The sequence below is a fragment of the Ovis aries genome, chromosome 13 (genome assembly GCF_016772045.2).
Source record: "Ovis aries strain OAR_USU_Benz2616 breed Rambouillet chromosome 13, ARS-UI_Ramb_v3.0, whole genome shotgun sequence".
NCBI classification, from domain to species: Eukaryota; Metazoa; Chordata; class Mammalia; order Artiodactyla; family Bovidae; genus Ovis; species Ovis aries.
In genome coordinates, this window is record NC_056066.1 from 67,312,539 (window position 1) to 67,317,514 (window position 4,976).

Sequence of the window (4,976 nt, forward strand, 5' to 3'; positions counted from 1 at the left end):
ACCCCAGATTCCTCAATTTTAAAATAGCAAGAGAGGACTTCCCCAGAAAGTGGTAATGAACCAAAGCCAAGTATTATCCTGAAATGTTTGGTTAGTTAGCAAAGAAAGTTACCATTTTTCCTGCAGATTACTGTTTATTGTTCGAATCATAGGCTGTTTGTGATTACAAAAACCTCATTCTCTGCTTCTGCATCTTTTGGCAGCAAAGGATTCCCGTTCATGGGTTTTCTTGGCCAAGGTCATTGGACAAACCTACTTTCCCATATTTTCAGGGAAAATCCCACCAAAAAGGCCCACTTCACACACACAACCTCTCCTGCTGGCAGGAGGCATGCCTATTGCTTTAATTAATTTTGGCTGCTCTAGGTCTTTGTTGCGACATGCAGGCTTTCTCTGGCTGCAGTGAGCAGGGGCTACTGCTTTATTTTTAATGTCAGCAGACATATAGACTGACTGAAAAATACCTCTGAGAAGGGACCATTGTCTAGAAGCTGAGAGTGAAGGATGACACACACTGATTGGAGTTCAGCGGGTCCCCTTGCTTCTGGCCTCCTGGGTTATCTAGGCCAGCATCACAAGTGGGCAAGTCTTCCTAATGAAGTACAGCACCTGCTAGGCTTCATGCCAGGGGCAGGCCCATCACAGGATACCCTAATAAGAAGCATCATACCTCACAAGTTTAGAAAAAGTCAGTGATGCTTTGGTTTGTAGTGACAGACCCCCAGTTTGATTGGCATATGGGCTTATTGCCTCAAGGCATGTGGGATCTTAGTTCCCCGCCAGGGGCCCAACTGGTCCCCTGCTTTGGATGGCAGATTCTTAACCACTGGACCACAAGGGAAGTCCCAGTACCATGTACTTTACACCCCAGACAAGCTGACCAACTTGTTCCAGCTTGCCCAGGACTTTTCTGGTTTTGGTAAACAAAGTCCCATGTCCTCGGAAACCCCTCAATCCCAAGCAAGCTAGGCCAGCTGGCCACACAAGCAGGTACATGCTGCGCCTACCCCTGCAGCTTTTCCAATGACATCAGCACCTGTCTCACTCTGGCACTCTGCTTCCTGTCACAGCCCTCAACTCTCACGGGTCTAACCTGAGCCAACCACTAGCACTTGTTCACCTCTGTCCTAACACAACACCTCAAACAACAGCCCACGTGCCTAGCCTCAGGAGCAGGATGGAAGGACTTAAAGGGTGAAAACAGGATCCGGCCCATAACCCACATTCACGCTGCCCTGCTTTGCTGGCATGTGGCTGTTGTAGATTTAAAACACAGGTGAGGTGGGTGTATACAGTTTATTGAATGGGCAGGTGGAGAGAAAAATCATAAATAGCTGCCAACTCAACAGAAAAACTCTTGGTCACCGGTCACCGAGGGACTGGGGCCAGGCTTCTTGGTCTACGCCCTCCGAGGGCACCGCTGTCAGCAGTCAGAGCGGCTGAAGGGGATCCAGGCTGCCAGTCCCATAGCTTTGCCCCGGATCTCAAGTGCTGAGTGAACACGGCTTCTGTGACACTGTGGGCAGATGGCGGGCAGCTCTTCACATGGGAATGGCACTCTCCATTCTCTGCTCCACTGGTGTCCACAAACAATAGGGATCTACAAGAAAGGACAGGCAAGACCAATGGTTGGGGGTTCCCATCTGCATACACTTAAACCAGCCAACCCTCTGGGGGTTGTTTCCACCAGGGCTGGTTTGTTTCCCACCTCAGGGAGAAATACCAGCCATTCCAGATCCCAGGTGACCCCAAGGTCACTGACTCAGGACCTTGGGACTTCCTTAGCCACCTCCAGATCTAAGACTGACCTAGGAGGGAAGAACAATACAAGCATTTAGTCTCCAGCACCATCTTCTCATGAGGCAGCATCACTGAGAGCGTTCCAATTGACCAGGCCCAAGCTTCCAATTTATGCAAGCTCAACTAGAAATCACCAGAATAGATGCAATAACAAAGAAAAACACCTCAAAGGTTTGATTTTTAGAACAAAGGATTTTCTTTCAAGCAGTTTCCAGATCTGGGCAGACAGACTAGACTTTAGTGCTATCAGGGGCTGTGACACCAAACTCCCACTGTGTCTTCATCAAAGGATGGACCACCACCCTCAGGAGCTCTCCCACCGTCATCCTATTCTGCAAAAGTTAAAGTTAGTTAAGTGGCTCAGTCGTGTCTGAATCTTTGCGACCCCATGGACTGTAGCCTATCAGGCTCCTCTGTCCATGGGATTTTCCATGCAAGAGTACTAGAGTGGGTTGCCATTTCCTGCTCCAGGGATCTTCCCCACCCAGGGGTTGATCCTGGGTCTCCTGCATTGTAGGCAGACGCTTTTAGCGCCTGAGCCACCAGGGAAGCCCCTATTCGGCAAAGACCCACTTAATTTGGCCAGCCAAGAAAAATGGAAAGGCTAGCTGAGGAGCCCCAGGACCAGGGACTGGACAGGAAAGCCTCTGATGCATGTCAGGGGCAGAGGGCAGGTTTGAAAGCCAAGGGAACACTCAGGCTGTTGGATGCCTACCAAGTACCCTGTGGCTTACATCTAATAGTCTCACTATCTTCACATTATGAGATGCAAATAGAAACTTCGAGCAAAATAGGATCAAACTCAAATGTAGACAGGAGAGAACTAGACATGAGCCCTCAGACCAAATGTAGGGGAAGGCGGGGGGCAATGGTGAATGGGACCCCACCTCACCTTTATCCTGGAGCCAGACACACCTCCTGGGGTGCCATGTTGCATCTTCGGAGTGTATTAAGCAAGGGCACTGGTGGAGGGTTTCTGCCTCCCACCGAACACATCTGCAGCATAGGACAAAAAGCAGGTCGTCAGCCCTCTGCTGACGGCAGGGCTGGGGCCTCTGTCAGCCACACCAACAAGCACATCAGTCACGTGCTGTCTTGAATAATACATTACAGGTTGTCCTCCACTCAAGTCCACGGAGCAGAAGCCACGGTTTACAGCCCTCCCTCCCCACCCCATGCTCTTTCGCACTACATGAACTTATTCCAGAGTGAAGACCAAGTAAGTATAAATGTGTTGACGCGTTTCTGCCACGAGGCCCCTGAACTTCAAAGACAAAGTGAACCCCTGCAAGTCAAGGGACCAGCCGAGGTCTAAGCTCTGAAGGGAATGGCAGGAGAAAAAAACTAGTGTGTGAAAGCTCCAGGGTTTGGAAGGGACGGCTGGGCCCTTCAAACACGGGGAAATGTCTTTCAGAGACTCCTCTCCTTGCAGTATCGATGACCAGGGCACGGGCAGCCCACAATCACTTTCGATGCAGGAGCAGAAGAGGGCAGAAGGGGAGCCAGAAAGGACAGGAGACTGGTGCCAGGGGCCTGGGAAATGCCCGAGTCAGGGGGAGCAGCCCAGCCCAGCTACACTGAGTCCTGGCAGCTGTGTAGCACCCTGCCAAGACCCCACAAGACCTCCCTGCCAGGGGGAGTCAACACACTCCCAGCATAAAAAACAGCTTTCTGACTGAAAACGATCAGGATGTTGGTCAGGACACAGCCATGAAAACTGTTTTAAAACTATCACTGCTATCCAGGCTTCCCTTTTCAGGTAAGCACAGTCTGAGATGGGGGTCACAGGGCTAGTCAGGTTCAAAGGTGGAACCAGAGTCTCTGGAATGGAGGTGCCAGGCAAGCAGGTTTCTTCAGAGCTTACCAGGGTCCAGCCCCGGTTGGATCCAGGGTTATCTGGAGCATGAATGGTGTCAGCAACTGAGAGAGATAGAGACAGAGATAAGGAAAGAATTATGCAGTTAAGAAAACAGAGGAGAGAAAGAGGTTGATATTCCTTGGTTTATGCAGAAAGCCAATAAAGCCCCAGCACGGGACTTGCTCTGTTCACATAGACCGCAGGCGCCCTCTCGAATAGCTGAAGGTGCCCCACCTTGGGCACCTTCTCGAGTGGGTCTTAGAAGCCCAGGCAGGAAAGTGAACTCAGAGGGCCCCTGTGCTCCAGGGAATCAGCCTGAAAAGGAAAAGGAAAGAGAAAGAAAGAAGAACATGGGGAGACCAAGTTTCAGTGAGCAAGGCCCGTCATTTTATTTTCAGAGGGAGCTTTTATACCCTGAGTTGTACATTGAACAAAGTGAAAAATGCAGAGTCAGCTCAACATTCCATCAGTATTAACTTTTACCAATGCTAGGTTCTTCCTGCATACCATTTCATAAACAAGGGTCTTATTTTTTGTACATTATCTTCAGGCCTGGAGGCCTATTGACATTTTATGACCCCTTTTTTATAAAGGTTGGTCAGCTAAAACACTTACTTTCCCTTGAAGTGTTTTTTCTTAAATTCCTTAGCCTGTGTCACCCTTAAAGTACAGAGTTACATTTTTATAGAGCAAAGATTCAGTGGGTTACAGCAAAGAAAGAACTTATTAACTCAAAGTCTAATGTTGCTAATGTTAAGGCTACTACTTGTTTTTTCTACATCCTAACTATATGCACTCCCAGGAACACAATGGATAAGGGATGTGGGAATTTGGCAGCAAGCATTGGCTCAACAATGTTGCAAGAGTCTGGATAAACCTGCCAAGTAAGCTAGAATGCTAACAGGGGGTTTGAATTGAAATACTCCTTTCATGCCCAGGAGTACAGGGGTCCAGCCCTGGTTGGATCCAGGGTATCCTCAAGGGGACGGCATCAGGGATCTAAAAAGATTTATTTAGAGATATAGAGAGAGATAAAGAAGGAATATAGCAGTTAGGAAAATATAGGAGAGAAAGAGGCTGATATTCCTTGGTTTACGCAGAAAGCCAATAAAGTTCCAGACAAGGAACTTGCACTGTTCACGTAGGCCGCAGGCACCCTCCCAGTCTCCCGAAGGAGTGAAGACACAGAGCGCCTTCCCGTTCAACTCTTAGAAGCCCAGGCAAATAAGTGAACATGGCGAGCCCCTGCACTCCAAGGAATCAGCCTGAAAAGGAGAGTAAGAGAAAGAGAACGCAAGAACGACACAGGGGAAACCAG

The 4,976-nt window shown here is 49.1% G+C and overlaps 1 non-coding gene across 1 annotated transcript; it reads right to left on the minus strand.

Moving 5' to 3' along the window:
* Positions 1–3,148: 3,148 nt before the first annotated feature.
* LOC114117717 (small nucleolar RNA SNORA71) lies at positions 3,149–3,280 on the minus strand. The gene has a single exon (XR_003591372.1). It is a non-coding gene; the product is annotated as a small nucleolar RNA SNORA71 (small nucleolar RNA).
* Between the last annotated feature and the right edge of the window lie 1,696 nt (positions 3,281–4,976).